Source organism: Acomys russatus, chromosome 25 (genome assembly GCF_903995435.1).
Source record: "Acomys russatus chromosome 25, mAcoRus1.1, whole genome shotgun sequence".
In the NCBI taxonomy this organism is placed as follows: domain Eukaryota; kingdom Metazoa; phylum Chordata; class Mammalia; order Rodentia; family Muridae; genus Acomys; species Acomys russatus.
The window spans coordinates 14,993,000-15,006,062 of NC_067161.1; the positions used below are offsets into that span (position 1 = coordinate 14,993,000).

General features: G+C 47.0%; 1 pseudogene; it reads right to left on the bottom strand.

The window, feature by feature from the left end:
- Window positions 1-205: 205 nt before the first annotated feature.
- Window positions 206-13,063, bottom strand: part of LOC127208642 (RNA transcription, translation and transport factor protein-like) — a 34,414-nt pseudogene continuing 21,556 nt past the window's right edge.

Below are 13,063 nucleotides of genomic sequence, written 5' to 3' on the forward strand. Positions count from 1 at the left end.
CACCACGTCCTCCTCACTCACCACGTCCTCCTCACCCACCACACCCTCCTCACCCACCATGTCCTCCTCACACACCATGTCCTCCTCACACACCACGTCCTCACACATCAGGTCTTCCTCACACACCATGCCCTCCTCACCCACCATGCCTGTCCCTCCATCCAGAAGGCCGGGCATTGTAGGTGATTAATAGCTGTGTTATCTATTACCTCTTGTGCCAGCCCATATCAAACTTCTAGAACCAGGACCAGAGCTGTAATCTAAATGACCCTTACAGCCGGGGGTTCCCAAGGTTCCACAAAAAAGGACTGGTGATACCCAATAGTCTACATGTCTGTATTGGCGGAGGCTCCCCCAAGCTCCCGCAACCAGGACTAGAGGTGTCTAACAGCCCAAATGACCTGTCTGCTATCATTTGACCCTACGAAGCCAAGGCTGTCTTAGAACTTGCTATGTAGATCAGGATGACCTTGAAGTCCCCATCCTCCTGCCTCCACCTGGTCAGTGCTGGGATGACAGGCCTGTACCCACCTGATGTGGAGTTTAAGGTAGTCAGTAACTTGATCCTTGGCTGTGGTAAGGGACTTACCCTACCATAGCGTCAGTAAGTTCAGAAGAAAGAGAAGAGTCTGTATGAACCAGTACAGACCAGATTGCTTTTGTCCTTTCTCCTTCAACAACTACAGCTTACACAACTTACCTCACACTGTGGCTTGGGCCTGAAGTGTCCTCAAATATTTTAGTTTACCTTTATTTTTTTCTGTGTTTCACTTTCCCAAAACTCATGGTGATAAATCTCCAGACATGGTCGATCTTCTGGGATTCCTCTCTTGAATGGTGACATTTGATTTCCAAACACTCGCTGGAAACATACGTGGTTCCCAGCTGCAGGAAGCAGGCGAGAAGCTGACGTCCAGATGTGTGTGCCTTCCATCTTTCCCCAGTCCGTGGTCTGCCTTTGGAACAGCAACAGTTACCTGAACGGCTACTGTGAGTTCATTAGTTTTGGGGTGTAGCTCCCTGAGGTCGTCTCCACGTAGCAAGCGCAGAATCTGAGGCGCTTCCTTAAGAACTGTATGCCAAGACCAAGAACGAGTCTGTCTGCAGCCGCAGGCAGCCCTTCTCCCGTTGATCTGCTTTAGCGACTGCTTCTGGTATGAGAGGCGCCTGAACCCAAGTGTGCACTGCCTTAAGCAGCACCAAGCAATCGGCCTGCAGCTGAGTCTGAAGGCAATTAGAGCCATGGCACCGGCCTTTAAATTGGCATCATTGGCATCCAGGTTATCAATCAATGGCTCTGCCATTCTAGTTGCATGCTGCTGTTGGTATTTTTTATGTTATTGGGCATGGAGCCCTTGCATTTTGCATTATCTCCGCACTCCTGTCTGACAGCTCAACCAAGCAGCCAGTCAGTTGCCTCTTGCCCTTGCTGATCCCAAATCTTGAAAGGACAGTAAACAGCACAGAGACACTTTTCAAAGACCATGGGCCAGTCACTACTGTGGACATTTCTTTGTTGGTTTTTGTTTTTCGAGACAGGGTTTCTCTGTGTAGCCTTGACCGTCCTGGACTCACTTTGTAGAGCAGGCTGGCCTCGAACTCACAGTGATCTACCTGCCTCTGCCTCCCAAGTGCTGAGATTAAAGGTGTGCACCACCACGCCCGACTCTGTGGACATTTCTTAAATAACCTCTGTCTCCAATCTTCTGGTCTTTAAGCCACACAGTAAAGTTTCTAAATTCTGCTTCATCTCTGCAGTTGAAGCCTGCAGGGTTGTGCTAGTCCAGGGCCACAAACATTTGTCTCACACTATCTGCTCGCTCCAGCTTTACTTGGATAGGAGGAGAGGGTTAGGTAGGCTGGTGACACACAGAGGCCTAGTTTGCTTTCTGTCGCTGTGATAAATACCATGACCAAAAGCAACACTGAGAGGAAAGGGTTTATTTCCCCATACAGCTTCCAGTCCATCATGAAGGGAAGTCAGGACAGGAGCTCAAAGCAGGAACCCAAAGGCAGGAGCTGAAGGAAGAGCCATGGAGGGTGCCACTTACTGGCTTGTTCCCCATGGCTTGCTCAGCCTGCTTTCTTATATGCCCCAGAACCACCTGCCTAGGGTGGCACTGCCCACGGTGGACTGGGCCCTCCCTCCTCTCTCCCTTACGGATCAGTAATCCAGAAAATGTCCAACAGCCTTGCATACAGGCCAATTTGCTATGTATCATTTCTCAACTTCTTTCTAGAAGACTCCAACTTGTCTCAAGCTGACAAAAAACAAAAAACAAAACAAAACAAAAAAAACTAAACAGCCTCCCAGTGTTTGAGCCAAGTCCCAGATGGGCTTATTGCTAGGGGTGTGTGTGTGTGTGTGTGTGTGTGTGTGTGTGTGTGTAGGAGAGATAAACATGTTTTTTGTTTAGATCACAAGTGGAAGATGAGAAAAAGACTTGTGAGAGAGCAGGTGAGAGAGCAGGTGATGTTTATCCCCTTAGAAGTCGAACCACTGTGTGGGGGAGATTGGTTGTTAACCAGCTGAAAAACATCCTTGAACACATTCTGAGAGGAGGTATAAATGTGAGTCAAAAACAGGAGGTGGGGCTTTTGGAGACTGGGGATAGTTTTGGCTGTTCGTTGCTCCTCTCCCAGAAGCTCCTAGAGAGAACCGCTCAAGGGAAGGCTTCGGGGCTTTGGGCTCCAGCTGAGGTTCCAGGTTCTGCTTGCTCCAGGTTCCAGCAGAAGAAATCTTGCTGATTACACCAGGAGAATCATTCCTCAGGACTGAAATCCTTACAGTTTCATTATTGTATTCTTTACTCTCCTTTTCCTATCGTTTAGGTTACTCAGGTTATAAGTGAGGTACTCCCGGTTAATAAGTTCGTAATAAAATATATTTGCTAAGAAAATTGAACCTAGGTGTGTGTGTGTGTGTGTGTGTGTGTGTGTGTGTGTGTGTGTGTGTGTGTGTATGTGTGTGTTTTTCTTAAGTGGGGCTTGCTGGAAGTCTCGAGGGGGTATAGTGAGACCCAATTCGTTTCTTTTCATCTTTCATTCATATCCTGCCCTAAAACTGAACATGTCTGCTGCATGTACCACCACCCTTGCCCTGTGCTAAGCAAGCTCCCCACAGTCTCAAACGCAAGAGGCCACACACCTGCAGACTGAAGCCTCCATACCTGGAAGCCAGAGTGGACCTTCTGGCTCTGAGTTGATCGTCTCTGGTGTACGTCATAGAGGGCAGTTTCAGATACATCCAGCAGGCTGTCACATGCGGTGCTGTCCTCACCAAGCTGAGTGAATCACACAGGAGCAGATGGAGGTGGCGGGCAATGCTGCTGTTTTACATAAGGTCCCTGTGGGGTGGCAGACACCAGCCAGCTGAGAACACACCGGAAAGGTCTGTTAGATGCTCTTTCTAGAGATGAGGTGCACAAAGTGACCTCAGTTTCACGTCTTCTTCCCTCCCTGTACCCTCAGGAAAATGTGTTCTGAATTCAGTGGGGTCGATTTCAAAAATTAATTCTGAAAGAGGCTACCAATAGGTACCCATACTTTAATAATGACCCGTTACTGACACAGCAAGGCTGAGAGAAAGGTCTGGAAGTATGTGTGCCAAATGGGGTAGAATGGTCACCTTTCTAATGCCCAGGAAGGTACAAACTAGAAACAGAGACAGACAGACCGAAAGTCTGAAGGGGAAGACAACTCAACCCTCTGCACCTGTCATCACAAGGCTGCAACCGACAGGCCTTATCCCAGGGCTTAGAAAGTTCCTGGAAGCCCGGGGCCTTCTGGGAAAAGACCTGTTCCTTTGGCATTTGGGCAAAAAGACTAGAAGCACATTGCTATATTAGCATTTTCTGTCTATTTAATTTGTGAGTCAAGGAAACACCGAGGTGGAGGGACTGGGACTGGCTTCTGCGAGGAGGCCAGGGCCAACAAGCCCTGTGACATTTCTTAAGGTATCATGTGTCTTAGTGATACAAGTAGCATATAAAATGATTAGCTTATCAGATCAGAGGCACCTGACTGAGGTCACCTATGTCCTACTCTACCCAGCCCCTCTAAACCGTGACAGCCTTGCCTCCTTCCGGAGCTTCCCCAGGCCTTGACAATGTGTGTGTGTGTGTGTGTGTGTGTGTGTGTGTGTCTCCAAGTGTCCGCTCACATATGTAGAAGCCAGAGGACAGCCTTGGGTGTCATTCCTCAGATGCCACTTTTTCTTTTCTTTTCTTTTCTTTTCTTTTTAAAACAGTCTCATTGTCCTGGGACTCACCGAGCAGGTGTGATTGGCTGTCTAGTGAGCCCCTGGGATCTTCCAGGCTCGGCTCCCCCAGCTCTGGGAGTGTGTGCCACCGCACCTGACTTTTTGACATGGGCTGTAGCACTCAAACTCAGGATCCCCAGCCATATGTTTAAAAAAAAAAAAAAAAAAAAATCCCTGCAGTATATATATATATGCTGATCTACGGTTTGTTTTTTTTTTATCAACATGTCCCCTAGCTCAAAACAAAACAAGAGACTTCCGTCACTTCTAAACGAAATCGGCCTTGATTGCTGATTCTACACCCATGCTTATACACATCTCTGCCTCAGTTTCCCCACTAGTGGCATGGAGGCATTGCTGGTGGGCGCTGGCGTGCTCTGGGGTTCTGAACTGTCCATCAGCCCAAGCTGACACCCCAGGCTCCTCTTCTCCATCTCCATCACCTTCCCTGGTCCTTTGTGACTCACCCCCTCCCCTCCCTTCCCTGTGGTCTGCTCTGCTGCTCCTAGGGCTGCGGAAAAAGAGCTCAGTAGCTGTCTTAAAATAGCTGCCCGGCTCTCTCCTGCGCGCCTCTGAAGCAGCTGCATTTGGTTTTGTCTGGAACTGTCTGGAAACCGAGACAATGGACCCAGGACACCGTTACCAATCCTCAGACTAAACATCTTGTCAATCAACTCTCAGACCGGGGGCTCACACAGGGAATAGGTGGTCCGCATGGAACATCTCTTTGTGCCTGCTGAGGGTTAGACGCCTAAGCTGGGGACAGCCAGCCCTCCCTGTGCACACTGCCCAGTGGGAAAGGACACTATCCAGGACACTCAGCTTGGCTTACCTCTGCCCAGCTCTGCTTCCTACATGGTTGACACCAGGCAGTTCCAGGCAAGCATTTTCCATCCAGGAGAACCAGTAAATGTCACAAAGCACTGCTCTGTCCTCTGGTGTGTGTTCTGTCACCGAAACATTCCTGAGACCGAGATGAGCTGTGGAAATGATTCGGCTCACAGTGCTGGAGGGTGGGAGGTCTGAGGGCATGACGTAGGCATGAGAGCCTATGGTGAGAACCCCGAGTCACATTGCAACATGGTGGAGGGTCCAGGCAGTAAGAGAGCAGTAAGCTCAGCTCTTTTCTAAAAGCCAAGTGGTGTCACCTTGGGGCCCACCCTCAAAAGTTTAATGACTGCTAGGCAAGCGGTCTCCAGAGCGCCCTCTGTGGGTCACTGCAGGTAGGTGCAAGGCCTTTCTAGCACCATCAACCCTCCACCACACACCATGGCTTTGCACTCTGCTGGGAAGTTTCACTGCCCTTGGGTCACTTCTTGCCTGCCTGGGTATATTCCTACTCCACGTGGGGACAAAGATGTGGCAAGAGCCTAACTGGAGACATGAGAAGAGCGGATCTGGTGGGACAGCCATATTGAGTGTGGGCAGAGACACTCCTGGGGCAGCCATGTTAAGTGTGGGCAGAGACACTGGTGGGACAGCCATGTTGAATGCAGGCAGAGACACTCTTCTACGGCTGGAATCCTGGACTAAATGAACAGAAAGATGGCTGAGCACACACTTTCTGTGCTTCTGGGATGTGTCTACAACGTGACCAGCCTCTCTTCAGGCTCCATACCCTTCCCTCTGGCCATGATAGACTATCTCCTTAGAGCCATGAGACAAAGTAAACCCTCCACAAAGCCTCGCGTCAGAAATGTTGTTAACAGTAACAAGAAAAGTGACAAGTACAGAAGATTGGTGCCTGGAGCTGGGGCACACAAGCTGCTACTGTGGGAAACCTCATCATGTGGTTCTTAGGCCTTTGAACTGCTTTGTGGGAGGCATACGGAAGAGCTTGGAATTTTGTGCTAGAATGGCACTGGGACACTGTAAGCCCAGGTTAATTTGGGACATTTTGATAGGAGCCTGGAAGACAAGATTGCGGGGAGAAATGTGGACAGTAGAGATCCCAGAATTGAAACGTATTGGCCACAGAGACTTTTGCTGACTGTATTTTGCCTTGTGAGACCGCCACAAACCGATAGGGACGGGGGTGAAAGGTTACTGTCTTAAATGCAGTGTGTTTGGGCGGCAGGTTGACAGAAGGTGGAGTCCTGATAGTGAATGCTGGCTGTCAACTTGATGAGATTTTGAATTACTGTGGGAGCAAGCCACTGCACAAGTCTGGGAAGAAGCCCCTGGATTGGGTTAATTGAGTTAAGAACGCTCTCTGTAGCATGAGTGGCACCCTCCAGGGCTGGGGTCCTGAATTAAAGAAAGTGAGCTACACACCAGCGTTCGTGTGTCTCTCTCTGCTTCTGGTCTGTGGAGGGATTGTGACCAGCTGCCTTTTGCTCCTGCTGCCATGCCCTCCCTGGCCTGGAGGGCGGGACCCCTCGGAACTGGGTCAAAACAACCCCTTTTTCTTCCTAGAGTGGCATCTGTCAGGTATTTTGTCACGGCGTCAAGACAAGTAACTAGTGCACACTCACAAATATTAAAAACCACATCTCAGGTGGGCACAGTAACTGGAATCCCAGGCCCCAGAGGATTGGGGTGGGGTGTGCTGAGGCAGGGAGATTGTGAATTTGAAAGTATCCTGGGCTGAACAGCAAGGCCCTGCCTCAAAAATAAGTAAAAAAAAAAAAAAAAGTGTCGAGATGTGTGTGTGTGTGTGTGTGTGTGTGTGTGTGTGTGTGTGTGTGAAGTCCTGGCTTCAGAAAACAGGCTCCCTAAAGAGAGAGCATTTATTTTTCACATTTTAATTTTTCCCCACAAATGAACCAGCAGAGAGAGAGCCAGTTGGAGCCCATGGCCACAGAGCTGCGACCTGTCACTTATTGTCCTGGTGTTTCTTCTTTTAAAAATAATGTGTTTTCTGTGCATTGGTGCTTTTCTTGTACATGAGTCTATGTAAGGATGCTGGGTTCCCTACAGCTGGAGGTAAAGACAGTTGTGAGCAGCTATTATGTGGGTGTTGGGAATTTAACTCAGGTCCTCTGGAAGAACAGACACCTGAGCCATCTCCCCAGCCCCCACCATGGTATTTCTGTTTTTCATAGTGAATGGTATATTCTGAAAGCTCCACAAACAAGTTTCTGGGAAAGGTACTCTCATTTGTAGATGAAGATGGCAAAAACTCAACAGAGGTTAGACCACAGCTCTATAAGACCACACCGTTTGCTCGGCAACCTTCAGAATTCAAACCCCATCAGGCTAAATTCAGAGTCTAGACTCTCCTCAACAGCACGCCTTTTCTTTCTTTCTTTCCTTTTTTTTTTTGAGGGGTTGGGGTTTTTTGTTTGTTTGTTTGTCTGTTTGAGACAGGGTTTCCTCTGTGTAGCCTTGGCTGTCCTGGGTGCTTTGTAGACCAGGCTGGCCTCGAACTCACAGAGATCCACAGGCCTCTGCCTCCCGAGTGCTGGGATTAAAGAGCACTCCTTTTCTTAAAACCCACAAGATAACAACATCAAACCTGCAAATATTCAAAAACAGGAGTGATTCATTGGGTCAAATTGACTGAGCAACCGCAGTGCAAGGGACTCAACTAATGCTCAACAGAGGGAAAGAGTCTTATTAGTTTGGGGAGAAAGGTTCCTGCTCTTTCCTCATCCTCTCTTTCAGGATCGAGGCTGGTGATAAAAAACAGTAAAGTTTACTCCACCTATTGTCCTTGGCTAGCGTCATAGTTTGAGCAGGACCCCTGGGCCCAGATCCGCCTGACATAATGTTCTTCTTGTAGGTTTCTAGGACCCTCTGGATCCTTCTATTTCCCCATTCTCCCATACTTCTCTCACCTAGAGTCCCAATAGGATGTCCTCCCCTTCGTCCCACTTTCCTGGTAAGTGAAGACTTTCATGGGACATGCCCCTTGGGCTAGTGTCCAGATATAAATGAGTATATACCATTTGTTCTTTCTGCTTCTGGGTTAACTCACTCATTATGATCAATTCTAGTTCAATCCATTTGTCCACAAATTTCGGGAATTCCTTGTTTTTAATAGCTGAGTAGTATTCCATAGTGTATATGTACCACAGTTTCTTTATCCACTCTCTACTGGGGGACACTTAGGCTGTTTCCATGTTCGGGCTATTATGAATAAGGCTGCTATGAACATGGTTGTTCTTGTGTGCTGGAGCATCTTCTGGGTATATTCTAAGGAGTGGAATAGCTGGGTCTTGAGGAAGCCTTATTCCCAGTTTTCTGAGATAGCCAGCCAAGGACAATATGTGCAGTAAACTTCGAACCCCTACCCAGATCTAGCCAATGGACAGGACATTCTCCACAGTTGAGTGGAGAGTGGGGTCTGACTTTCACATGTACTTTGGTGCCTCATATTTAACCATGTCCCCTGAATGGGGAGGCCTGGTGGCACTCAGAGGAAAGATAGCAGGCTACCAAGAAGAGACTTGATACCCTATGAGCATATACAGGGGGAGGAAGTCCCCCTCAGGAACAGCCATGGGGGAGGGGAGTAAGGGGGAAATGGGAGAGAGGGAGGAATGGGAGGATACAAGGGATGGGCTAACACTTGAGATGTAATATGAATAAATTAATAAAATATATTTTTAAAAGCGGTAAAGTGGTGAGTTTTCCCTGGCAGCTGTGTCTCCAGAGTCACCTCAAGCTGGAGGACAGGAGGTCTCAGGGCAAAGGCAGATGCTCAGAGGCCCCAGGAAGGGCCCTTGCTTGCGGCCCCGCCAATCAGCCGTCACTTCTAGCAAAGCACCCTGTCCTCAAGTGCACACGAGGTGGTGGTCACTGAGGAGAAAAACTGCACTCGCTTTCCTGTCCCCATGAGGACCCTGGGAAAAGGTGGCAGCCTGGGTAGGGTGCGAAGAGTCCCAGCAGCTAAGGGAGTGATGAGAAAGCGGAGAGCTCCCCCGTGTGGCGGATCCGGGAACAGAGTCTCCGCAGCTCTATGCAGGACCCCTGGGCTGCCAGCACCCACTCTAGGGTGGCTCTTTGCCCACTGCTGTCACACTGTCCTCATTCTTTTCTTCATTGAACTCTTCGAAGTCTCGTTCGTGTCCTGAGGGTCTTTTCGTCTTTGATAGATGTCCTCGTAAGATAGGACTGCCACAGTCCTAGGGGATCTCCCATTGGCAGTTTGACAGACAGGCTTCATTCTATCCAAGTTTGAGGCTGATTTTTTTTTTTTTTTTTTTTGCTGTTTTTATTTCTTTTATTTTGTGTGGTGATGGGGCCTCGCCATGCTACATCAATGCTCTACCAAGCTACTGAGCCACAGCGTAGCCCTGACTTCTTTTTGACGCATAAACAACTCTTGGCACCAAAATAAAAACTATAAAACATACAGATCCCATCTCCTCGTTTGCTGTCCTGTGCTCAGTGCCACAGCCAGCCTGTTAATGCTTCCGGCCTATTCTCCCCATGCTCCAATTTTACTTGTTAAGAAAAGGAAACAATGTTCTTTGTAAACTATATTTTAGAAGCTACCCTGATTGTAGAAAGCCTCCCCCTTGTGTTGGTTCGGTTTGTTCTTTTGTTATTTATTTATTTATTGCTAATGTGTATTCATTGTACTTAGTGATAAATTTCACTATAATCTCATATATTTCAGGGACTTTGACCCTATTCACCCCTCCTCCCAGTCTCCCCACCCCCACCCCACCCTCACTTCCTTAAAAGGTTTTCCTCCTAACCACCTTCCACGGGTCTCCTTTCTCCTCCCCACCTTTCCTTTCTGCTTCATGTCGAGTCATATATATGTGAGTGTGTGTGTGTGTGTGTGATGTGTTTGTGAATATGTGTGAGTGTGTGTGTGTGTGTGTCATATATACATGAATGTGTGTGAGAGTGTGTGTCATATCTATGTGAATGTGTGTCCGTGTGTGTCTGTGTTTGAGTGTGAATATGTGTGTGTGTCATATATATGTGAATGTGTATATGTGTCTGTGTGTATGTGAGAGTGTGTGTGTATGTGAGTGTGCATCATATATATGTGATTGTGTCTGTGTGTATATGAGAGAGAGAGAGAGAGAGAGAGAGAGAGAGAGAGAGAGAGAACGTATGTTATAGATATAGATGGTTTTCTGGTAAAATGGTCAATGATTAGAGACGAAAGTCAGCAACATAAAGTAAAAAAAAAATCACCAAAAAATGTGTGAGAAAATCAACAATATGAATTTTAAAACTTGGCAAAATCAAGGAAAATTCAGCAAGAAAATAGAGATTTAGAAACTTTTTTAAAACTGAGAAAGGTTATAATGAAAACTCAATAAACCAAATTAAAAGCACAGTGGAAAATACCACCAAAAGGCCACAAGCAGGAGGAAGAACACGGGGATGAGGATAAGGCTGATGATTGCTGCACTGGAACATCAGTTACAAAAAGAAATGAAGAGCGTGGCCATGACGCCTGAACGTTCTGAAATGCCATCAAAGGACAAAACCCAAAAGTCCAGCAGCAAGGAGGATAACCCCACAGGCCACTCAGTGAGTTGTAGCCCCACCCTTCCCAAACTTAGGGAAAGAAATACACATGCATGCCCAAGCGCAGTTTAGACCCCAAATAGACACAGAAAGAGAGGTCTCTCTCTCCATAACAGGCTATAGTCAGGGTGCTAAATGACAGCGCCAAGATGGATGGCACCCAGGAAACCAACTGGGTGGATAACAGCTCTCAGAAAACCATCAAAGGAATCCTGCCACAAGAGAGAAAGACGTACACTTCCATGAGGCCACAGGAAATAACAAACCACATTGGAATAGTAAGTAAGAAATGAGGATTTGGAACGTACCAGACATTACAAATTCAACAAAATGACAGGATCCAATACATACTGTTTCATTAAAAACTCTGAATGCTGGTGGTCTCCAATCAGAAAATATGGACTAGAATACTGAATTTAAAAACGTGGCCCATCTGTTTGCTGCCTGCAAGAAGGACTTTCCTGTTTGCAGATGGCATGATTCCATATTAAAAACTCCAGCACAAAACCAGAGCCAATGAGCATTCTCATGACAATGACAGAATACAAAACTAGCAGGAAAATCAGTAGCCACCAGGAGTGCCTGCTTAGTGGTTTTAGCATGGGAAGTTTTTCCTTTCTCCTTTAATTACAAAGGAGGCTTTAACAGCTGTAGTAATCTGGGTTGACGCCTGCTGTCTTTCACAGTTTGAAATATGTCAGTCTGTGCTATACTGACTTAAAGTTCCTATTGAGAAACTTGCCGATGCTCTGACAGCCTCACTGTTATGTGTGGCTCGGCACTTCTGGGTTCATGATTCATTGATTAAAATGGGATGAGCTAATGGAGAGACAAAGCTATACAAATGCAGGTTTGTTGGAGCAGTATGGGAGAGGGAGGGAGAGAGAAAGGCAGAGAGAGGCACACTCTGGGGGTGGGGAAGGACGGGGAAAGGGAAAGAGAGAGATCAGGAAGGGAGAAAAGGAGAGAAAAAAAAGCAGTGGAAGAACCAAAATGTCTGGATGATATAGCAAAGGGGCTCCGGGAGAGGGGAAGCCTCCACTTCCAGGTGGAGAGCAAAGCAAGCCAGCCACACCCTGGAGCAGGGCCTAATGACGACCTTCACCAGCATCAAGACAATTTAGTGAGAGTTTCCATGTGGTTTTCCATAGGAAAGTTACATTAGTTCATTATGGGAAATAATTAAAATTATATTAGAGCGACATTGTAACCCTGTAAAACCCCCCACTGAACCCAATAGTCAAATTACTCTCTGCAGTGGAAGACCAACTTCCTTAACCAAATGAATTATTTAACAATAAACTTTGACCTCCTCCTGATCTTTGCCTTGCCTTGTTTCTACGTTATGGTGTCAACTTCTGAGTTCCAGTGAGCTGGAAGGTAAAACTGAGTAAGATCTATCAGGAGGGTAAAGCTCAGTTGCTCTTGCCCAAGGGGGAAAATATCAAATAAACAAAGCAGACAACCCACTAGAGAGTGAATTAGTTCTTAGGAGCCATACACACACCTTTAATCCCAGCACTTGGGAGGCAGAGGCAGGCAGATCTCTATGAGTTCCAGGCCAGCCTGGTCTACAAAGTGAGTTCAAAGATAGCCAGGGCTACACAGAGAAACCTTGTCTCAAAAAATCAAAACCAAAAACAAACAATCAAAAAACACCTGTTAAGGTATACTGCTGGCCTTGCCAACTAAAAGCAAATTTCTTCTGGTGGTCCTTATGCCCAGGTACCAAGGAAAAGACATTTGCTAGATCAATGGCTACATTACCATGGACCAGGAAGTGTGTTAACCTGCTCAGGTAAAGACACTACATCTGGCACAGCAGCTACATTTAGAGGCACGCCCTGACTGAGTTTCCTATAGTCACCTGTCATGCTCCATGCATCCGTCTGTCTTCTGCACTAAGCACATAGAGTTAAAGGGAGATGTGCTGGGAGTCCTTGGCTGAGTCACCGGTGTCTGCATTTCCTCCAGGGAAGCGATGCTGTTTTTGATCCACTATTTTCCCTGGCAGAGACAACTCTAAAGGCTTCCATTTAGCCTTTCCCACCATAATAGCCCTCGCGCTACAGGTCAGGTGACCAATGAGAGAATTCTACCAACTTCTAAGTATATCTATCCCAATTATACATTCTAGGACTAGGAAAATAAACACAGGATGAGTTCAGGGAAAATAACCACTGGGTCTACTGTGAGTCGAACTTCAGTCAAAGCTCTGCTACTCACTACTTTAACTGGAGGGCCACGGGATTTATTATTATTATTATTATTATTGTTGTTGTTGTTGTTGTTGTTGTTGTTTGTTTGTTTGTTTGTTTCACAGTGTCTCCCAGAATCAGCATCAATTAGAACCAGTCTCCAATA